This window comes from Pogoniulus pusillus, chromosome 14, assembly GCF_015220805.1.
Source record: "Pogoniulus pusillus isolate bPogPus1 chromosome 14, bPogPus1.pri, whole genome shotgun sequence".
Taxonomy (NCBI): Eukaryota; Metazoa; Chordata; class Aves; order Piciformes; family Lybiidae; genus Pogoniulus; species Pogoniulus pusillus.
Genome location: NC_087277.1, coordinates 24,895,827 through 24,920,190, shown reverse-complemented (window position 1 = coordinate 24,920,190; position 24,364 = coordinate 24,895,827). Strand labels below are relative to the sequence as shown.

The following is a 24,364-nucleotide window of genomic DNA, read 5'->3' as shown; positions in this document are numbered from 1 at the left end:
AGATTCAGAGAGCAATGGGGAGCTGTTTATGCATCTCTCAGGTACTGGAGTGTCCTAAACCTAGTGTATTTCTGTCTGGTACACTTCTTATCTACGCAGGATATGAGCTTGTTGTTCAGGCTGTGAAGACAATTCCTGCTAATTCTTGTTTATCACAGTTTGAAGTGCCTCATCCTCCAGAATTTTAAAGATCTAATTTTGCCACTTGAGTCAGCTCTGTTAAGAGGATGCTGGTTAGAGAGAGATATTGTCCTAGACCTCTCTAGCTGTAAGATTGGTTTGGGTTTCTTTGTCTTCAAAGTCCTTTGCTAATGGAGGCTGGGAATTATGGACACACTTTTTCTCAAGAGCCTTTTCTTTCTGAACAAAAGCTCAAGTGCTAAACAGTGGAATCAGCATGGCTCTGAATACAAAACATTTTTGTTTCCTTGCTTCTGACAAAACTATTGAAGATAAAAGCAAATTTATGGAAGTGAACATTTTGTGTTGTGCTCACTCTTCCTTGGAAATCTAGATCCCATAAATAGGATTGTGAAAGCTCTGGTGGGGTGAATTTTAGGCTCAGAAATGTGCAACTCTTTGCACTTGTGTAGGGGAGTGGAGACTTGGCTGTGCTTGCTTCCCTGATGGAGCTTTCACCCTGCTTATTTGAACAGTAGACAATGGGGAAGATGAGTAGGTTTAGGGAAAGGAGCTTGAAATCATATAGAAGAGACATATTCATGCATCTATAATTAGTATTTTAAATGGTTTTGAGATATTAACTCTATTTTAAATTAGGATTAAGGGATTAACAATACAGACAATAAATATTTGCAGGGCTGTGTTTCTTGAGAAGTTATAGGCACTGACTTTATAATTTTGCCATTGTACTTCTAATGAAATATCTTTAAGAAGGCTGATTGAAAAGCATAGAAGAATCTGGCATGTATGTTCTTTATTTTTAAGGGATCCATGAAAAAAAAATGGAATTTGTCTATTGGTACATACATAAACTGTCCTGGCTGCCTCATACCATTTTCCTTTTTCAGGACAAGTGATAAGTTATGTGATCAGATGTGTCTCCCTTTCATATCTAGATCTTTCAGGTTCCTGGCATCGTCTGTCTTTCAGTTTCTTTACCTGGGGTTGGACACATTTAATACTGTGGAACTCTTATCAGGGTTGTCTGGGAAATAGATGCCTTAGTGGATCAGTGCCTAGCTGTAAATAGCATGACAAAAGCAGGTTCTTGTATCAGATGGATAACACCTTAAAATGGCTCCGTGTATCAGTCACCAAACAGAGTTTAAAGCAGTAAAATTCAGTCATCCCTAGGCAGAGAACAAGAAAAACTGAAACCAGACTTCTGAAGCCTTCTCCAAAATTAAGTCAAAAAAGGAAGGAAAAGAAAACTTAATGTTCTCCTGGACTCAAAGCACTCACATGCTTTGACTATAAATCTCTGAATTAGCACTTGTGACTTGCAAATTTCTGAAACAATCACAGATGCTACTCAGTCCATCTGAGCTCCTTCCTCTTCAAGTAGACTTCATAAGATACTCTTCTGCTATTCCCTGTTGAGCAGACACATCTTGTCTCTGACTTGTGGCATGAACACTTGCTCTTAAGCACTCCTGAGTATGCAATCTCTCTTTCCAAACTTGTTTCTTTCCTTGGGATTCAGTTCTGAAGTTCAGATTTATGGCAGTGCAGGAGTAATTAAAATTCCCCTCGATCAGCATCTTCTAACTCTTTTACAGGCCTTTTTTATCTGTACAAATATGACTTCAAACACATTTTCTCTCCTTAGAGGCTAGTAACAGATCCTGGTAAACAGGTTTTCAGATGGGTCATAGCCTTTGTCCCAATTACCAGCTGCTACAGACTTTTTTATTTGTTTCTTTTTTTTATTTTGTCTTCCCCCCCCTGAAGAGGCTCTAATTTGATATAACCCAAACCCAGTGACCACACTTTTCATTCTAGTCCTGGCTGACACTAGGGATCCCTGAACTGTTCAGATTAAGCACCCTCTTGCTTCCTACCATTAGCTTGCCCTGGAGAGAGACCTTCCCAAGCATTGCAGTTGTGCTTAGATAAGGGCTTCCTCCTGTTCTGTATCCAAATCCCTCACACATCACACAGACTTACCCAAAATCTGCTGTCACTGTCTATATTTGAGAGCAAGATTTATGCCCTGTGAGAACTCTCAGTCTAGGGTGAAGCAGGTATTGAGGCAACATGGAGAAAAGTGAGAGAAAGAATGAGAAAAAGAAGGGAGAGGGGGGGAAGGAAGGAAACGAAGTCTGGTACACATCTTTTTGTCATCCAGGTTTCTTTGAAACATCTTTGATTGTTAGAATCATAGAATTGTTTTTGCTGGAGAAGGCTTTTAAGATCATCAAGTCCAACCAAGGCTGGTGCTAAACCATGTCCCTCAGCACCACAACTCTGTCTCTTTGAAACACCTCTGGGGATGGGGATTCAAGCACCACCTTGGGGAACCTACTGCTGTCTTTAAGAATCCTTTAAGTGATCAGGTTTCTTCTCACATCCAACTTAAACATTCTCTAGTGTAAGTTGAGGCCATTTCCTGTCATCCTATATCACTTGTTACTAGGAAGAAGAGAACAACTTCCACCTGATCCAACCTCCTGTAGAGATCCAGGAGATCTCCCCTCAGCTCCCTTTTCTCCAGACCAAACAACCCAAATTCCCTCAACCGCTCCTCACAAGATCTGTTCTCCAGACCTTTCACCAGCTTTGTTGCCCTTTTCTTACACTAAGCTTCTTTTGCAACAGAGCTTACTGAAGAATCATCCAAGAACAAACTGAAGCATTATTCCCAAAGCAGAAGTTAACATCCCTGACGCAGGGCCAGTCCTCCACATTGCAAAGGTGAAAATCAAGTAATTATATTTGTCTTAAAACTCAGCCCTAGAGCAGAGGCTTGCTTTTGATTGCGCATCAGCTTGCAGCTTCAGTGCAAGTGTATGTGTATTAAAACAAATCCTAGAATAATCCTGAAGACATCAGAGAATTATTTCAGTGGGAATTAAAGAAAACAGATCGACCCATAACTGGGGCATGGTACATAATGCTTACTTTGTGTTGCTGAATTTTCTTGGGGGGATCTCTTGCAGCCAAAATTCAGTTCCAGGGCTGTTTTTAGCTTTGTCGCAAAGGGCAAAGTTGGCATGAATTTTGCCTTTGGCTCTTCCATTCCCAAAGTGTTTCAAGGAAAGAGAGGTTAAGCCAAATAAGCCTTGCCAAACACTCACCGATGCTTAGCAGCTTACTGCGATCTTTGCATTTCTCCTGCGTCCCTTCCAGGAAGGCAAAACACTCATGCTCTCTACAAAGAGAAGTGAGGTTGTCTCTTAGAAGAGTCTAATAATGCTGAATTAACCTGGAAGGACAAACAGCAACGAGAAAGAAAACAATCTTTTCAGTAGAGCCAAACACACAGAGTACATTATCTTCTCTGCTAGGTGGACCTGCGTCTGGATATTGTACTGAAGGTTACCACATTATCCAAGTATGTCCTATAGGACATTAGCACTGTGGGTGCTAATCTCAGCATCCTCATGGATATCTCCTATTTACTCTTGTTCTGTAAGATCGAAATCTTGGAGTAAATCTGGACACTAAATGTAAAGTATAAAATGCAGCTGTGGTATGTGCTCTGGAACTGATGCAAAGTATTTCAACTGAGTACCAATGTACTCATTGGAAACATGCCTGAGGTGATGGTTCTGTGTCATTGGACACACTTCCACTCAAACCCAAAACCTGTCTTCAGTTGACTTTAATGTAGATCACTTTCTGTTGAAATCACTGCTATGCTGTGCTGCATGTTAAAGATGGTTTCACTTGGGAATCAACATGCCTTAGGTGTTACAGGGTACTTGATAAATAGATGTCTACATAAAGAGAGAGTGTCCTTACTGATCCTAGTCCCAAGGCATTAGTAATCATCATAGGCTAAAGAATCATGATAAGCTTTAATGCCAAATCTGAAGTTCTGCCAAGCTACCTGGACAGCTTGTTCATAAAAACAGAGCAGCCCAAGCAAACTGCTGACATATGATGAGGATGCATTTCAGTTCTGAGATCCTGTATTGCTTTATTCTATATTCTGGTGGTGCTGTAGGACTTAGTTGCCCATGCAAGGCACGAGTCAGCTCCCACATACTCTCTACCTTTCTTCATAGTCAATTTTCATCACTCTCCTCCCTCACAGTGGTACAAAAAGAGATCTACAAAGAGGTTACACAGAGGATAAAACTATTTGTGAACAAATAATAGCAATTGCTGAAAAACAGAAGGGCAAAATGAGCAGAACCTTTAGGGCCTGAAGAAGTAATCACAAAGAAAATGAAACAAAACCTGATGAGAGTGTTCTAAGGCTTCTATGGAAATACACAATTGTTAAACAAATCTCTTTGAATCCCCATTTCTGATCCATGTTGCATTGAGAATTCATTCCTTCAACCCTAATGCATTTATAAAATGAAGGGCTATCCAATACTGTGGTAATAGGGATCCTCCATGCCAATCCTCCAGGATGGAAGGATACTACAGTCCCTGAAATGAAAGGTCATTAGACCTGTCCTCAGAAATCTTCTTCATTTATCATGAGTGCTATTCAAACAATATGAATAATTATAGAATAACAGCTATAGACCTGCTGGAGAAGAAGAGGATTCACATTCCAGAAAAGAAAACATGTATGGAGAAGAAGAGAATGAAGAGGATTTCTTCAACATTTTGGTCACAAGCCCCAGATTACTCAAACAGGATAAAAAACCCTTCACAAAATGTAAAGATTGCTTGTGTAGAGATGATCTGTAGCCAATTTAGAACTGCATTTTTTTCTCCTAATAGCTAAGGAATAATTGCATTTAGAAAAACTCGATGTTTTAAGTTTGAAGTTACTGAAGGAGTAAACACAGACTCAAAGTAGAGCTCTGTCAGCCAGGACAGTCACCACAGAGCTTCTCAAATGCAAACCCACATGTTGCTTTATGTGAGGGGCAAATAAATTTTGCCAACACCACCATAAAAAAAACAAAACAACAAATAAAACCACACAACAAACCTCTGCAGGACTGGGAGGATTCTCCAAGTATGATGCCTGAGAAAGATCAGCAAGTTTCATGACAATCTGTTGACAGAAGACTAACCTAAAAGGGATCAGAGAGCTGTTGTGGGGCTGCAGCTGCTGCCAGTTTATTGAATAGATGTTAGGTCATGTTGGAGTCTTGCAGAGGGCACCAATGGAGATAGCAAAGCCAGAAATGTCAGGTTATTCCAGCCTTAAAATATTACTGCCTGTTGTCTGGAAAGTCAAACAGAAAAGCTCTACCATAATCCTCCCCAAATGCTAGCTGAAAGGAAAATCACACCCCCTATGTTAATTTCAGCGCCATGGTCTAGTTGATTGGACAGGGCTGGGTACTAGGTTGGACTGGATGATCTTGGAGGTCTCTTCCAACCTGGTTGATTCCATGATTCAAAAATGTTAAGTAAAGAAAAAACAGAAGAGCAAATGTCCTAACATGCATCCAATGGCTTATAAAAGGCTGCCTTCTTCACTCTTCCCCTCTTTTTCATGGGCAGCCTTGAAATAGCAGATCTGGCTAACTCTTGTGCATCTGTACTTCTGACTTCCAAATGGATGAGTAACTAAAACTGCACACTAGCACACTTTGTTCAACATGGTGTGTTTGAGGAGCCCTCCACAGGTCATCTGTAAGGCATGGTGTTCTGTAAAACAAAAGGATTAAATGCTTCAGCAGGGACAGAACCACCTTCTTGAGGCAAAAACACAAGGGAGAAAAGAACTGTCACAGAAATGTCCATGTGCGTAAGCGGAGTTGTTTTGCAAAAGCTCTAGAAGAATCATAGAATCAACCAGGTTGGAAGAGACCTCCAAGATCACCCAGTCCAACCTATCCCCCAGCCTTAGCCAGTCAACCAGACCATGGCACTAAGTGCCTCATCCAGGCTTTTCTTGAAGACCTCCTGGGACGGTGCCTCCACCACCTCCCTGGGCAGCCCATTCCATGCAAAGCTCACATAGAATCATAAAGACAGAAAAGACCTGTGAGATCAAGCCCAACCTTCTATCCAGCACCTCCATGACCTCTAGACCACATTCCAAAGTGTCACATCTACTTGCTTTTTGACCACCTTCAGAGATAGTGACTTCACCACTTCCCTGGAAAGCCTGTTCCAACACCTTGTATGATGCTGAAGTGGGGCAAGGGAGCCCAAGGCCATTCTCAGTGGATCTCAGACGGTCAGGCTGCTGCTGAAGCACCCTGAACACTGGCAGTGTCCAAGAGGAAACTTATTCTCAAGGCATTTCTGACAGTGTCACTTGATGAAATTTTTGATACCGATTACCAAAGCCATTCACTCTGCCAAACAGGACTGAGAGAAGGCACAGAGGTACCTGGCTCAAGGATGTCAGCTCTGAGAGAAGAGGATCCATGCCGAGCGAAACAGTTAAGTTCTGCTCAAGAGCCTATAACTGCACACTCCTGTGATGGCTTTGCAACTGTAGCCAGGGATGGATTAGTGGTTTCAGATGGGAAATCAATGGGGAAAAACATGAAATCTATTCTGTGCACTGCTGTGCTAATGTACCAGATGTCACTGTCTCCCAGCTGGCTGCCTCACGGGGGGCACTTCCATTTTTCTATCAGTTCACTGTAGATTGCCAATTTGGAAGACCTGATGTAAAGCAAACCTATGTCATATCACTGAAGCAACAATGCAGAATGAAAATTGTCATGAGCAGCAGCGCTGTGACTCTGATCAGAAACCAAGAGTATCATTTGAGAACACAGAACTGCTAAAATAGAATCTGACTGAAATTGTAGTATCACAGTATTATCAGGGTTGGAAGAGACCTCATAGATCATCAAGTCCAACCCTTTACCACAGAGCTCAAGGCTAGACCATGGCACCAAGTGCCACGTCCAATCCTGCCTTGAACAGCTCCAGGGACGGCGACTCCACCACCTCCCCGGGCAGCCCATTCCAGTGTCCAATGACTCTCTCAGGGAAGAGCTTTCTCCTCACCTCCAGCCTAAATTTCCCCTGGTGTAGCTTGAGGCTGTGTCCTCTCATTCTGGTGCTGGCCACCTGAGAGAAGAGAGCAACCTCCTCCTGGCCACAACCTCCCCTCAGGTAGTTGTAGACAGCAATAAGCTCACCCCTGAGCCTCCTCTTCTCCAGGCTAACCAATCTCAGCTCCCTCAGCCTCTCCTCGTAGGGCTGTGCTCGAGGCCTCTCCCCAGCCTCGTCTCCCTTCTCTGGACACGCTCAAGCATCTCAATGTCCCTCCTAAACTGGGGGGCCCAGAACTGAACACAGCACTCAAGGTGTGGTCTAACCAGTAGTACACACACCAGAGGCAAGTATCAGGAGAAATTACTTTCAAACTCCCTCTTTTCTGCATGATCTTTGCCATTGTAATTCATACTGGGGTGCAGACCAAGCTATGGGGAACACTTGCAGATTAAGGAATGTGTGTTAAATCTAGTGACCACCTTAGAGCTCTTCAGTTTCCCAGTCTAGACAAGCTAGGAATGGAAGTAGAGCCACAGGTTCCAATTTGCCGGTAGATAAAGGAGTTAAACGGCTTGCTCAGGCCTACATGGGAAGGCAGAAGGCAGTATTTTTTGTCTCAGCTGTCTGCTCAAGATGTCATGGTAGGCCTGAATAGGCCAAAGTAGGCTTATACATGTCTTGGCTTGCCTAGATGTGTTTTTCTGCTCTCCCTCCTTCTGCTATGGGGAGAAGCAACTGTGGGAAAGAGGACAAAGAACCTGGAGCTATTGAGTCTAAGGACTCTGGCTTGCCCAGACTTGTTTACGTCTTGTGGTAAACAAGGTACACATGCTTAGCTTGTGCCTGTCTCATGCAAGGCCTATGCTTTTCCCAGATTTGGGTAAAGCAAGCCTATGGCTTCACCTGATACGATCAAGTTTGGCTAAGTGCCACTCTGATTGGCTATTCTGTGTCAAAAGCCCCATAGTCTTGGGCTGTATTGATAAAAAGAGACGAGCAGGTAACACAGTGTGCTCTGCCGTTGTGTTTGTGCTTGCTTGCCTGCTGCTGTCATTGCTCACTGCCTCAGTGCATCCTGAACTGCCTGGACAGATGGGCAGAGTCCAATGGGATGGGGTTCAATAGCTCCAAGTGCAGAGTGCTGCACTTTGGCCACAACAACCCCATGCAGAGATACAGGCTGGGGTCGGAGTGGCTGGAGAGCAGCCAGACAGAGAGGGATCTGGGGGTGCTGATTGATACCCGCCTGAACATGAGCCAGCAGTGTGCCCAGGTGGCCAAGAGAGCCAATGGCATCCTGGCCTGCATCAGGAATGGTGTGGCCAGCAGGAGCAGTGAGGTCATTCTGCCCCTGTACTCTGCACTGGTTAGACCTCACCTTGAGTACTGTGTTCAGTTCTGGGCCCCCCAGTTTAGGAGGGACGTTGAGATGCTTGAGCATGTCCAGAGAAGGGCGACGAGGCTGGGGAGAGACCTTGAGCACAGCCCTATGAGGAGAGGCTGAGGGAGCTGGGATTGGTTAGCCTGGAGAAGAGGAGGCTCAGGGGAGACCTTATTGCTGTCTACAACTACCTGAGGGGAGGTTGTGGCCAGGAGGAGGTTGCTCTCTTCTCTCAGGTGGCCAGCACCAGAACGAGAGGACACAGCCTCAAGCTACACCAGGGGAAATTTAGGCTGGAGGTGAGGAGAAAGTTCTTCCCTGAGAGAGTCATTGGACACTGGAATGGGCTGCCCGGGGAGGTGGTGGAGTCGCCGTCCCTGGAGCTGTTCAAGGCAGGATTGGACGTGGCACTTGGTGCCATGGTCTAGCCTTGAGCTCTGTGGTAAAGGGTTGGACTTGATGATCTGTGAGGTCTCTTCCAATCCTAATGATACTGTGACACTGTGAAACTCTACTGCCTTCAGTTTCCCAGACACAGGCTTTAAACACGTCCATGCAATCAGCCTGCATAGCCAGCATGACATCATCCTAAGACTGCACATCACAAGACATCCTGCCTACATCTGACAGGAAGTCCTGGAGACACACAGATCATCCAGTGGAGCCAGGACCATGTCAGCGATTGTCTGCCTCCTTTCCCCAGCACCCTGTGAAGCCTGGGAAGAATCAGAAGCCTCAGCAGCTGACAAGACAGTAACAGAATTCCCTGAAAGTGTTTTGGGTACTCTCTGAAGCTGTAGGTAGTCCCATGAGATGGGAGATATTTTGCAAGTAAATACTTAAAGCCTCTTGTAATTCACCATTGCCTTCTCCCATAAGCAGAAAGGAGTTCCTTGAGTCCATCTAGAGGACAAGCAGTATATTGGTTGCAAGCAGTGTACTGACCCCAGGAGCCTTCTCTTCCAGTTCAATTAATGTTTATATATTTTTGCTAGTTATTTCTAGATCTAGTTATTCCTTTGTATAATGTTTCTGTGACTGTTGCAGAAGAACCAATTATTACTAAAATCAGTGGTTGTGGGTGGTGAGAGTTTTGAACATCAAAATAAACAATCAATAAACATCAATTAGTTACCCCTCCATAACAGTTATCCAGAATAATCTTCCCTATAGGTTGCCCAGGGAGGTGGTGGAACCACTGTCCCTGGACATGTTCAAGAAATATGTGGACATGGCACTTTGGGACACAGTTTAAAGGCCATGGTGGTGTTAGGTTGATGGTTTGACCTGGTAATGCAGAGGTCTTTTCCAATCACAACACTTCTATGATTCCACATAGCTAAAGAACAGGTATGTGCCTTTGTATGATTATACCAAACTTCAGAAAATATCCACTGTAGAAAAAGAGAATTCTGCAAAAATGGAAGGAAAAAAGGTCTGCAAAAGAAAAAGTTAAGACATTTCTCCATGGCAAAAGTTTTTGCCTCACAGGCCAAGGTGAGTTTACCCAGGAGAGTTTCAGAGGATAAAAAAATGTGACTGCATGGAAAGAAAGAATTCATGCCTGATGAATCACTTACAGTGGCTGAAAACTGTGAAGCTGATTGATAGCAGTGACATTCAGTTAGAGTAATATCCCTGCTCTAACCTGTTCAGACCTGAAAAATCCAGGTCTGTTTTCACAAACTGGTAAGGTCAGCAGAAAGCTTCCCTTAGTTTTGTCTGTAATGTAGAGAGAAGCGAGTTAAGCATGCTGTGAGCTGTGCAGAAGTGGTATTTGCATGATATCATGGCAAATTATTAAGTCCTGGCATGCAAGAACATGAGCATTCATATGTAAAGAGTGGCAATAAAGATAGTAGATATAGGAGATAGAAGGGCAGGAAGGGAGAATAAAGGGGAAGGGACAGAACAGACTGCAAACCAAACAAATCCAGCATGTGAAATGTGTATTTTAGGTATGGAAGTGTAGTGATTTCCAAGCCTGGGATGGAAAGAGGTAACTTTACACTGGAAAAGCTAATAGCATAGTGATCTATGCACTCTACTTGCTTACAGGGGAGGGGATACTTTAGGGCTCTCTACAACTCCCTGAAAGGAGGTTGAAGCAAGGTGGAAGTCAGTCTCTTCTTCCTAGCAACGAGATAGGACAAGAGGAAATGGCCTCAAGTTGTGCCAGGGGAGGTTCAGCTTGAATATTGGAAGAAAATTCTTCACTGAAAGGGTTCTCAAAGACTGAAACAGACTTCCTAGAGAGGTGGTTGAGTCCTCATCCCTCAAGGTGTTTCAAAGAGGCAGAGATGTGGTGCTGAGTGACATAGTTTAGCACCAGCCTTGGTAGAGTTAGAGAATGGTTGGACTCAATGATCTTAAAGATCTTTTCCAAACAAACCAATTCTGTGATTCTATGTTCTCATTCTGATTTTTTTTTTTGTCCATTTTAACATGAAAAACAAAACCAAACCCAACACTTTGGAAGATTTCACCCTATAGAGTTATCTATAAAATATTCACAGGTATAAAAACTGTGCTCTCATCAGTGGGCCATAACTAGCATTTAGGTCACATGCCCATCATGTAAATCCAGTGTCACTATGGATTAAGACCTGGTGGCACTTTTGGGAGGAGGAAAGGGGAGCAATTTGTTTAAAGTTGTTACACTACAAAAGCCTACCTACCAGGGCAGGCTGAGTGAGTCACAATGAATAATTTATTCTCCCCTATCTCATGAATTAGTGACAAGCAGATTAGGAAGAGTTGGGTTTTTTCCATCATCCTTTTCTACTGTGTCTTTAAGCATGGTCAAAAGCCAGCCCAAGCCAGTAGAAGGACTTTGAACTGAGACATACTCCATGGTTCATAACAAGAGTCAGTAGATAGCAACCCAGAGAAAATTATGCTGCCAAGACCTTTTGTTATATAGAAAGGAAAAAAATCAATGCCCCCCCTTTAAGAAAAAGGGTATATAACATACAGTCCACAATAAATATCTTCAGTAGCATCTCTGAACTCCCTCTACAAAGATTTTTGCAGGGAGAAAAAAGGAAACCACAAATAGTCCACTTTATTTCACCAACATGAGGTGACTGTTATGAGAAACTCCTTACTAGCTCTTCTGAACACAGCAGACTGCAACTGCTTTGTCAGAAATGAGTTGGACTATACAAAAAGCTGACTGTTTATTCTCTGAATGCTCTCACTTAATTGTAAGTGACAAAAAATGACAGCATCTTCTCTCGTGCTTTGCTGGTTTGTACATGAGCACTTCTAGAAACACAAACTGAAACACTTTTTCTCTGTACTGTTTGTATATTCTATGAGCATTCATATCGTGCACAGCCACATGACACTCTGATCCAGACAGAAACTAAACACAAAAGGCCAATGAAGCAAAATGCACTAGTCATAGAATCAACCAGGTTGGAAGAGACCTCCAAGCTCATCCACTCCAACCTAGCACCCAGCCCTGTTCAATCAACTTGACCATGGCACCAAGTGCCTCACCCAGACTTTTTTTTGACACCTCTAGGGACAGTGACTCCACCACCTCCCTGGGCAGCCCATTCCAATGCCAATCACTCTCTCAATTCTATTCTCTCAGCAAATACTAGAAAAATTATTTCAAATACTCAGGCAGCTTCTCTACCTCAGTTGCATTTCATCTCACTGGAAGTTGGATCAGTTGGGAGAGTTGGAAGATTTTTAGCATAAAGTACTGGCTGATCTCCACTACCCATATGCAAAGAAAGTCCTTTCAAGGGGCAGTAGCAAAGCCAATTTGAATAAAAACATAGCCTTGGATTGCAACAAATATACACTAATTTGTTAAGATTCATGTCATGTATATTCCTTTGAAGTTCCTTCCAAACTGTGTGCATTAGAGCATTCTTTAGTTTCTTATTCTCACTGGGTAGAGTTTGAAATGTGCTTTCTTTTGGAGGCCTGAGATGGTGAGTAAATGCTTGATATTAAAACAAATGTCTGGAGATCATAACACAATTTTTCATTCACACTGCTCAATTCCTCTTGTCTGTTTTTTCTAGATGGCATGTTATTTACTCACATCTGCTCCTGCTTTAGATAAATCTGAGTCTTCACCACTGCTCACAGTTTGCAGTACAGATCTGTCATAATGTTTGGGTTTGGCCTTGAAGAAAGCAGTGTAGTGAATGATGTAGTTATTTCTGTTTGAATAGTAATTTTTTGTTTAGCAGCAGAATTCAGACATATTTCTCAGCAATTAAAAAACAATTGCATTCTTCTGCTGATCAACAGCTGCTTCTTTGGAGTAAATTTCCAAAGACAATAGCAAGCACATTATTTGATTCTTTAAAATCCAAGGAAGGTAAATTCAATCATAGAATTGATCATAGAATCCACTAGGTTGGAAGAGACCTCCAAGCTCAGCCAGTCCAACCTAGCACCCAGCCCTATCCAATCAACTAGACCATGGCACTGTCTCATCCAGTCTTTTCTTGAACACCTCCAGGGACGGCGACTCCACCACCTCCCTGGGCAGCCCATTCCAATGCCAATCACTCTCTCTGCCAACAACTTCCTCCTAACATCCAGCCTAGACCTCCACTGGCACAACTTGAGACTGTGTCCCCTTATTCTGTTGCTGGTTGCCTGGCAGCAGAGACTAACCCCCACCTGGCTGCAGTCTCAAGTTGTGCTGGGGGAAGTATAGGCTGGATGTTAGGAAGAAGTTGTTGGCAGAGAGAGTGATTGGCATTGGAATGGGCTGCCCAGGGAGGTGGTGGAGGCACTGTCCCTGAAAGTCTTCAAGAAAAGACTGGCTGAGGCACTTAGTGCCATGGTCTGGTTCACTGGATAGGGCAGGGGATAGGTTGGACTGGATAATCTTGGAGGTCTCTTCTAATCTGGTTGATTCTTTGATTAAAAGAAACCCCTTACAAATCTTTAAACAGGTATCTTTTGGTCTTGGTTCTAATTTCAATTCCCACTCACTCCCCCTGGAGGGTTAACCCTGTACACTTTCGAATAAAGATTTCATACCTTACACTATTATATTGCTTAAAACTGTTTTAGGCTTACACATTCCAGTAGTTCCTGCCTCAAATAATATATATTCTCTATACTGAGGGGTAAATAAAAAGATGATGTTATGAAGTGGAGGGCAGTAGCCAGGGCTGTCAGGCCTGGAACAGGCATGAACATGAGGATACAGGGATGCTGGATCCACCTACCCACAGAATCAGAATCACAGAATCAGTCAGGGTCAGAAGGGACCACAAGAATCATCTAGTTCCTGCCATGGGCAGGGAACCCTACCCTAGATCAGGTTGGACAGAGCCTCATCCAGCCTGGCCTTAAACACCTCCAGGGATGGGGCCTCAACCACCTCCCTGGGCAGCCCATTCCAGCCTCTCACCACTCTCATGCTCAACAACTTCCTCCTCACATCCACTCTGAATCTCCCTACCTCCAGCTTTGCTCCATTCCCCCCAGTCTTGTCACTACTTGATATCCTAAAAAGTCCCTTCCCATCTTTTTTGTGGGCCCCTTTCAGATACTGGAAGGCCACAATGTCACCTTGGAGCATCCTCTTCTCCAGACTGAACAGCCCCAACTCCCTCAGTTTGTCCTCACAGGAGAAGTGCTCCAGCCCTCCAATCATCCTCATGAATGATCAGGCCTGGGTCTTCCATTGCTGTCAGCGAAAGAATCATCTCCAGTTTCCGGACTGTTAATGTCAGATAATGATGATGCCAGGCACAAATCGATGGGAAACAGACATATTCCTTTTTTTCTGAGTGGTGGAACAGATGTGACCTTCTCTCCTCACCAAGAAACAAAAAAAAAGCTTCAAAGTGGATGCCCCAGCTTCCTCAAAATGCATAAGCAATAGTTGGAATCCCTCCATGCAGTTGAAGAGCTCCAACATGGTACTTCCTACTTCAAAGTAAACACCACCAATAAAGAGAAAGCAAACTACCAACTTTCAAACCACACTGGTTTCTAAAATGATGGGTCTGAGTGATGTCAAACAGCAAAGTACTGACACAAACTACTTCTTGAGGTTTCCTGCTGCTTACACCAACTGCCTGCCCCTATCAATATCAACTACAGCTATCATCTCTTCGCAGTCACCCTGAGTCAGATTCTCATTTCAAGAGCTGATTTGAAGTCTCTGTTCTGTAATTCTTTGCAACCTGTCTTATGAAGTGGAGAATCTACCTCGTGACTACAGACCTGCATAATGTGATTACAGCTGAAAAAGTGAGCAGCAGAGGTCATTTATACTCCATTCCTACTCCAGAAAAGGATGATCATCGACCATCAATAAACATGAACTGGAATAAAGTATCCCAGAGAGGACAAACACAGCTGCTGCCAGAAGAACAAAAGAGGCAAGGTTGTGATCAATGGGAGGAGACTATCAAGCACTATTTGAGATAATCATTAAAAGCAGCCAACAAGGCTGAGAGTCATTAGCAAACTGTTTGGTGCAGACCAATTTAATGGATGACATTGGCAGCTTTGATAAATTAAGGCATTTCAGAGCGCCTGCACGGGAAGCCAGCTTGAGAGCAAGAGGAGGGATGAATCAATGCCTTTTAAAAGGCAATTGCTACTAAAATTATAGTTTAGTCCACCCAGGTTATCTTGGCATAAGGGACAAAACCTGAAACGTAAAGGAAGAGGAGATGAGAAATAGGCTTAGTATCTAATTCACAGTATCACCAAGGTTAGAAGAGACCTCACAGATCATCAAGTCCAACCCTTTACCACAGAGCTCAAGGCCAGACCATGGCACCAAGTGCCACATCCAATCTTGCCTTGAACAGCTCCAGGGACGGCGACTCCACCACCTCCCCGGGCAGCCCATTCCAGTGTCCAATGACTCTCTCAGTGAAGATCTTTCTCCTCACCTCCAGCCTAAACTTCCCCTGGCGTAGCCTGAGGCTGTGTCCTCTTGTTCTGGTGCTGGCCACCTGAGAGAAGACAGCAACCTCCTCCTGGCCACAACCACCCCTCAGGTAGTTGTAGACAGCAATAAGGTCTCCCTTGAGCCTCCTCTTCTCCAGGCTAACCAATCCCAGCTCCCTCAGCCTCTCCTCGTAGGGCTGTGCTCAAGGCCTCTCCCCAGCCTCGTCGCCCTTCTCTGGACACACTCAAGCATCTCAACGTCCCTCCTAAACTGGGGGGCCCAGAACTGAACACAGTACTCAAGGTGAGGTCTAACCAGTGCAGAGTACAGGGGCAGAATGACCTCCCTGCTCCTGCTGACCACACCATTCCTGATGCAGGCCAGGATGCCACTGGCTCTCTTGGCCACCTGGGCACACTGCTGGCTCATGTTCAGGCAGGTATCAATCAGTACCCCCAGATCCCTCTCTGTCTGGCTGCTCTCCAGCCACTCCGACCCCAGCCTGTATCTCTGCATGGGGTTGTTGTGGCCAAAGTGCAGCACCCTGCACTTGGAGCTATTGAACCCCATCCCACTGGACTCTGCCCATCTGTCCAGGTGGTCAAGGTCCCACTGCAGAGCCCTTCTGCCCTCCAACCCAGCCACATCTGCCCCCAGCTTGGTGTCATCTGCAAACTTGCTGATGACTGACTCGATGCTTTACTTTAAAAGCATAAGCATTATGTATTAGTCAAAGCTCCACCATGAGCTGCAGCTATCTCTTTAAATTAGATCAGTAATTGTCTGTAAAACCATCTTAGAACCCATCTCCCACTCTGTGCTCAAGGCACTGCACATTCTGTTCTGCTTCAGTTTGCAGACAGAGACTGGATCAGATCAGTGTGTCATCAGGTTGTATGGGACATGGCAGAAAAGATTTCCCCACTAATTAGGACAAGGAACTTGAGCTTATTATTGTGTTTGTTCCTTTGCTTTTTTAACTACTCTAGATTTATCTCCAAGATAGCACTCACCCAGAGGCAGCACAAACCAATTCAGAGTGCAAATGTAATGGATAACTACATAACCACAAACTTCTCTCAGTCATTTACTGGTGTCTGTAACATTAAGGGACTGGAATACCTCTCCTGAGAGAAAAGGCTGAGAGAACTGGGACTGTTCAGCCTGGAGAAGGATTAGGGGAGGCTTTGGTAATGTCTACGAACATCTGAAGGGATGGAATAAAGAGTGTGGAGCTAGGCTCTTCTCAGTGTTGCCCAGTGACAGGACTTGGAGCAATGGGCACACACTGACAAACAAGAACTTCCCCCAGTCGTCAGGAGATAATTTTTCATTGTGAGGATGGCCAAGCACTGGCACAGGTTGCCCTGAGAGGCCATGAAGCCTCCATCCTTGGAGATCTTAAAAAGCCATTTGGATATGGTCCTGGGAAGCCTGCTCTATGCAGCCCTGCATAAGCAAAGTGGTTGGACCAGATGGTCTCCAGAGATCCTGTCAAGGGTCAACCATTCTGTGATTGTATGACTTGGCTGACACAAGCTCTGGTTTCTGGAGCCACCTCCAGAATCTGCCATTAGCGTGCCAGAACTCAAAACACAGGACTGACAACACTGGCACAACTAAGGGCAGCATTTGTAACGGGATCTGATCTCCTGGGGTCTGGGAAACACTGTCAAGAGGGAAACCTGTGCAGAGAGCATTGAAGAGAAGAAACCTACTTCAGCCATCTAGCCTCTTCTCTTTCTCCCACCCTTGGGTACTCAGCTTAGAGAGGAAAGTCTCTCAACATTAAGGCAGTATTTGGGACTGTACCCCTAAAATTTCCTGAGAGCTGCCTCATTGCAGTGCCATGCAGGATGGCACATAGTGCAGCAGGGAACCTGGGCTTTGCAGCAGCTCCTTAAAACACAGGTTTTGGGGTGAGAGCACAAAATGTTTGTTCTCCAGGACTGCACATGTACACAAGTCACTGTTGTTGAGGACAACACACACAAGAGAAGGCTGCCAAGCTCTGAAGAGACATACTAGTGAAACATACAGGGTACACTGCTAGTCTGCAACCTGGCATGACTATGCCCCTTCTAGCACAGGATCTGCAGAGGGTTGTGGTCACAGTGACCACAGGAGAGGTTTTGTTAACAGTCTCAAACAAAACAAGGTGAGGGATCAGGGTGAGAGACCATCCAGGGTTTCCACAAGGATCTGCAGGCCACAGAGAGACACAGGGCTGGAGGAAAACCAACCTCTCAGGTCCAACATTCATTCATGGAACAATAACTAGGCATAGGTTAGCCTAAAATATAACTTGGGCAGAGACTTCGTACCCAGGGCTGCACTGAAATGGGGGCTCATAGGCAGGTCTAAGGGAGACTGGGCAGGGCCAGTAGTGCCTGGTAGAGCCTTCAGGGTCTTGACTTCTTTTGGCTTTATGGATAAAAAATGATGGATCTTCCTTGGCCACATGGTGGCCTGTGAGGACTGGCTTTGTATTTTCACAGCTACGATTTCACTTGTGTCTACTAACATCACCCCTCCAGGTGTGAAGTGACCACTGAATGCAGTCTTCTCTGCTGAGCATCCTGGCAGCTGACTTACAGCACTGTGACCAGCACAACACAATGTGCTGGTTTCCTGAATGGGGATTTACACCTGCCAGCCCTCACACTGGATAAAAGTTGGAGTCAAGACAATTTACAGTCTTCTGATTTCCTGATTCACTAGAAAAAGCTAACCCAGTCAGTAACCAAAGCATCTAATTGACCTTTCATCTATTCTTTACCTTTTTTTCCCATGCTTTTACCTATTTACACAATCTACCACTTCAAAACTTTAGGTACTTTTATCTAGAAAGATAAAAATGAGAAAACCTGGGGAATCAGAAGTAATCTTGTTTCTCCTTTCATTAAAGGTAGCCCCTGGTTACTTCCTACTTTCAGCTGGCAATTTCTTCAATGGGATCTTAAAACACATTTGACAATGCTATGGTGCAAACACATTTATGTTCCTCACAACTCCTTCCAAACTTGATTAAAAACATTTAAACACATAGTGGTCTAAAGCAGGTAGTCTAGAAATGTGTGGAAATTAATGACCTGGAAGTTTTTAAGGCCAGGCTGGATGTGGCCCTGGGCAGCCTGACTGAGTGGAAAGTGTTCTTACCCATGGCAGGGAGGGTTGGAACTAGATGCTCCTTGAGGTCCCTTACAACCCTGACAATTCTGTGATCTGTGACTTTGATTTATGAACTATGTTCTTGTGGGGGTTCTGACCAGAAAGCCTATGCAGTGGTTAAAAAAGGGGGTTAAAATTTGTCTGAAAGAGATGAGATCTTTGCAGTGCTGTCACAGCACTGTGCCCCGTGGTGGTGAGCACACAGAGGGTGACCAGCTGCTCTTTTAAAACTGAATATTGCCCAGCAAGGCAGGATGCAGCAGAATGACCCTGGACTTGATGTGGTATTGTGTGTCACTTGGCCAAAAGAGCAAACCTGATAGATGTGTAGTCACTAATAGATCCAAATTAAGAAGTCACAGAACCTCAGTTGATGTCCTGACTTCCTACAACTGTGCCAGGAGATGCACAAGGTTTCAGTCCAGCCCAGATCTCAGCATTCATCCCATACTGTTCAGCTGGATTTCTTCAGATTTTTCTTTGCTGCTTTATTTACTATATTCACACTTAGCAGCATCCCAGATAGGAACCTCACTGAGCAGAGTGCTTAACTGCCACCCTGAGCAGCAACAAATTCCCAAATACAATCAGTTGGGCCTTCCATAAATAAGACAGAGGTTTATAGGGAGCCTTCATTGTCTATTTACATGCCTGCAGAACATGCTCAGCACTGCTATACTGTTCCTGGAGTATTTTATTCCACAATTTCAGAGCAAATAACAATGCTTTCCTTTGGCCTAGCCCTACTATAGAGAACACATTTTCCCCTGCTCCAGAGCCTGTCCCAGCAATTGGTACATAATTTACAGAGGTCTCACTGGTCTGCCAGAAGACAAATGTGATCTTGTTCTGTAACATGACAGGCTGCCTGAGCGTATTTAGAGGTACTAGACAATTCTCCAGGCCTCCAGCCTCCCTCTGATCCCCACATATCCAGTTCAAGAGGGACTGGGAACTACTAGAAAGAGTGCAACAGCAAGCCACAAAGATGCTGAGGGAACTGAGGAGAATCTCTTTTAAGATGATAGGGTAAGAGAGCTGGGACTTTTTAAGCCTGGAGAAAAGCAGACTAAAGAGAGGATCTTCCCAATGCTAACCAGTATCTAAAAAGTGGTGATCAAGAGGATGGAGTGAGATTCTTTTCAGTGGTGCCCAGATACAGAATAAGGGGCAGTGGGCATAAACTAAAACACAGAAGGTTTCACTTGAACTTAAAAAGAAACTTATTTGCTGTAAAAGGTGCTGGAGTACAGGACCAGGGTGCTCAGAGAGGTTGTGGTCTCTGAAGACTTTCAAAACTCACCTGGACACATTCCTGTGCAGCCTGATCTAGGCAAACCTGCTCTGACAGCAGGGGGAGGGGGAGGCAGGGTGGTGGACTAGATGACTTCCAGAGCTCACTTCCAACCTCCACCATTCTGTGACTCTGCATGGTATCACTTTCCACTTCCTTCTCATTCTATTCACACATGTATGGATGCAGCTATGTGAAAACAGAAGCTATCTGTATTTAACCTCGAGTTGAAGACACGACCTTCCTGCCAAGCACCAGCCCTAGAACAGAGCCTTCTCTGTCTTTGCTGCTTGTCTGGTTAATTGCTGCCGTGCCCAGCGCATCCCCTGTGCAGCGTCTGCACGCAGCTGAAAGAGCAAGGCTGGCACTGAGAGACGCGTGGATGCCAATGCAAAGACACCATGGCTGATCACACTGCAGTCTCAGCTTGTTCAACACCCTGATCCAGCCAGCTACTTAACCACACACTTCACAAATAAATACACACTCTTTCAATTTGAAGTCTGTGGGACAGAAATATGTCTGACTGAGCAAAGTGTGTCTTGACCAATTCATGCTGAATCAAGGCTTCCTTCCACAAAGTTTTAAACAAGTAAGCTCATAGGAAATGGCCTCAGGTTGCACCCAGGGAGGTTTAGATTGAACATTAGAAGAAACTTCTTCCCTGAAAGGGTTCTCAAGGCTGGAACAGACTTCCCAGGAAGGGAAATATCCTCATCCCTGGAGGTGTTTCAAAGAGGCAGAGATGTGGTCCTGAGTGATGTGGTTTGGCACCAGACATGGCAGTTAGAGAATTATTTGGCTTGATGACCTTAAGTGTCTTTTCCAACTGAAATAAGTCTGACTTTCTAAGTAGAAGGTGCATCTCTACTCTCATGAGCCACCCTTAACAACAGAGCTTAGGAGTCGTGGACAAGGATTCCATTTCATTTGGTTCTGCACAGGGTCAGATGGGGGAAAAAAAGACAAAAGCTTGACAACATGAGAAAAGAGACAACCAGCCAAGGAGGAGATGGAAGTGATGAGACACAGGGTGGGCAGTACAGCTAACAGCAGGCTCAGCCTGGCAGCAACCTCATTGTCTGCAGACTGTCACAGGCACCCTGGCCAGGGAGAGCTTTTAGTGGCGTCTGATGAAGGGTAATGAGGCAGCTTCACTGAGGTGTGCCTCAAGCTCCTCGGAGGCAGCAGGAGAGAAGACATGAAAGTGCTTGTTTGAAATGTTAACAAGTGAATGTCGAAGCTGGCATCAGTGACCTATCAGGGCTGAGATGTGACACTTCCTGTGAATTAGAGAAGATCTGTAGGGAAGGTGCAGCTTTGAAGGGCCTTCAAGGTGAAGTCAAGTGCTTCCCACTTGATGTGATAGAAAAAGAAAAGCCAGCAGTGGGGTGATGAGGGGAAGCGAGGGAGCAAAGTGACATCCCAGCGGAATTAATTTTGCAGCAGCAGGATGAAGGGCAGAGGAAGGCAACATTCTTGCCCAGATGGCTCCCTCTGATGACCAGAGTCTCCTAGCAGATCCTCCTCACTACAGTGCACAGAGGATTTCCACTAGCACCTAGCAGGTTTGAATGCTTGTTCTTAGATTCAGAGATGTGAGTGAAGGAGAGTGTAAGGAGGATTAAAATAACGTCTGAAAAACATTTCAAGTTTCTACTTGATTATGTTAGGGATTAATAATCACCAGATAAGTACAAGAAAGTAATCAATCACTGCCTTATTTTTCAATTTTTGATTAATGTTCATAATTTCCCTAGAATTCACAAGATAAGAGGACACATTATTCCATTAATACCTGCATTTCATCAGAGAGTCAATATTGCACACAGCAAGAGCTACTCACTCTTTTAACACAGCAGCCAGGTTCAGATAAATGGAAAAAGAAATTATATGAACAAATACAAGGACTTCACTTAATTGATAGGGATTTTTTTCATCCCATCAAAGCATTTGCTTTCTTGTTCTTTCACCTTTCTATCTCTCAGAATTACATAGGTAGTGTCATACTCTCCAGACACTGACCTTCTCAATAGGCCACTAGAGACCTAATCCATCACACTCCTTGGCATGTCTAATTCCCCACATGGGGCATATATTCATCACTGACCTGCTGTAGGACGTTCTGTATCCACACACTGAGGCATGTTTTGTTGTAACGGGCTCCTTTTATTCTGTTCTCCACCTCTTGCTAACAACTTGGTGTGCTGACTGTCCTAAAGGAAGTCCCAAATTTTGCTGTTTAGCCTTCAGCAATGACCAAGCACAGCAGCAAGCAAAGAGCAGCTCTGGTGAGAAGCTTTCTCCTACAGCTTTCATAAATATCCAAGTGTGTATTTGAGATCTGCTCAGCATTACTGCCTAATGGGTGCTTTACAGAAAATTAATTCCTACCATTTTCTTGCATTCAGCACCTCTTGCTTGAAAAAAATCCAACAACTAACAAAAACAACCCAAGCAAACAAAACTGACGTAGCTGCATGGAAAAAAAAATCATCCTCCTTGTATGTTTTTACATAAACAGTAGCATTTCACTAGGATTACTTTCAGCTGTTTGAAAGGCACTGCTGCCAGCCAGCCATATTGATTGTCTCTGTAGTCACACAGTAGAATCACACAATTGTTTTGGTTGGGAAAGACCTTTAGGATCATCAAGTCCAACCATTCATAGAATCATAGAATGTCAGGGGTTGGAAGAGACCTCAAAAGCTCATCCAGTCCAACCCCCCTGCCAGAGTAGGATCACCTAGACCAGATCACACAGGAATGCATCCAGACAGGTTTTGAGTATTTCCTGAGGGGGAGACTCAGCAACCTCCCTGGGCAGCCTGTTCCAGTGTTTTGTCATCCTCACAGGGGAAAAATTCTTCCTCATGTTTACATGGAACTTCCTATGCCTCAGCTTCCACCCTGGGTGCTAGGTTGGACTGGATGATCTTAGAGGTCTCTTCTAACCTGGTTGATTCTATGATTCCATTGCTCCTTGTCCTGTCATCAGGCATCGCCAAGCAGAGCCTGGCTCCAGCCTTCTGGCACTCATCCTTTACACATTTGTAAACACTGATGAGGTCACCTCTCAGTCTCCTCCAAACTGAAGACCCCCAGCTCCCTCAGTCTCTCCTTGTAGGAGAGATGTTCCATTCCCTTAATCATCCTTGTGTCTCTGTGCTGGACACTTCCTAGCAGTTCTATGTCCCTCTTGAACTGGGGAGCCCAAAACTGAATACAGTACTGCAGATGTGGCCTCACCAGGGCAGAGTAGAGAGGCAGGAGAACCTCTCTCTACCTACTAACCACAGCCCTTCTAATACACCCCAGAATGGCAATGGCATTGGCCTTCCTGACCACAAGAGCACACTGCTGGCTCATGGTCAATCTCCCATCAACTAGAGCCCCCAGATCCTTTTCCCCTTCGCTGCCTTCCAGCAGGTTAGTCCCCAGTCTACACTGAAGCCTGGGCTTGTTCTTTCCCAGGTGCAAGACTCTACACTTGTCCTTGCTGAATTTCTTTAAATGCTGCCCTGCTCCACCCTCCAGCCTGTCCAGTTCTCTAACTCTACCAAGGTTGGTGCTGAACTGTGTCTCTCAGCACCACATCTCTGCTTCTTTTCACAGAATCACACAAACATTCAGGTTGGAAAAGCCCCTCAGGATCACCAAGTCCAACCAATATCCCTACTCTACAAGGCTCACACTAAACATACTCCCAGGCACCATATCCAAATGACTTTTAAACACATCCAGAGTTGGTGACTCAACCACCTCCCTGGGCAGCCCATTCCAATGCCTGACTACACTTGCTGAGAAAAAAATTCTTCCTAATGTCCCAGCTAAACTTACCCAGTCACAGCTGGAGGCCATTCCCTCTTGTTCTATCACTGATTACCTGTGAGAAGAGACCAGAACCAAGCTCTCCACAACATCCTTTCAGGTAGCTGTACACAGTGATGAGGTTTCCCCTCAGCCTCCTCTTTTCCAAACTAAACAGCCCCAGCTCCTTCAGTTGCTCTTTGTAAGATTTATTCTCCAGGTCCTTCCTTAGCTTCCTCACCCTCCTCTGCACTTGCTCCAGCACCTCCCCATCTCTCCTGAATGGAGGTACCCAAAACTGAACACAGTACTCAAGGTGTGGCCTCACCAGAGCAAGGGGACAGTCACCTCCCTACTCCATCTGGACACAGCATTTCTAATACAAGCCAGGATGCCATTGACTTTCTTTGCCACCTGGGCACACTGCTTGCTCATATTAGTATTCTAAACACCTCCAGGGATGGGATTCAACCACCTCCTTGGGCAGCCTGTTCCACTAGTAAGAACTCTTCCAGTGAAGCAGTTTCTTCCACTACCCAACCTAAACCTTCCCTGGTGCAGCTTCAGGCCATTTCCTCTTGTCCTATCACTCATTGCTGGGGAAGTGAGTCACTAGGAAGAGTGCAGTGTTACTACAATGGTCTTGCCATAACCTCCTTTCAAGGAGACCAAGAACATCTCCCCTCAGCCTTCTTTTCACCAGACTAAACAACAACAGGTCCTCAGCCACTCCTCACCAGACCTATTCTCC

The 24,364-nt window shown here is 44.8% G+C and overlaps 1 long non-coding RNA gene across 1 annotated transcript in view; it reads right to left on the bottom strand.

Annotated features, from left to right (window-relative positions):
- Window positions 1–830: 830 nt before the first annotated feature.
- Window positions 831–24,364, bottom strand: part of LOC135181433 (uncharacterized) — a 97,261-nt gene continuing 73,727 nt past the window's right edge. Inside the window, exons 2-3 of the long non-coding RNA XR_010304877.1 lie at window positions 3,261–3,388; window positions 831–1,313 (exon numbers count right to left, since the gene is read on the bottom strand). This is a non-coding gene — a long non-coding RNA (uncharacterized LOC135181433). The remainder of the gene's footprint in view (window positions 1,314–3,260; window positions 3,389–24,364) is intronic.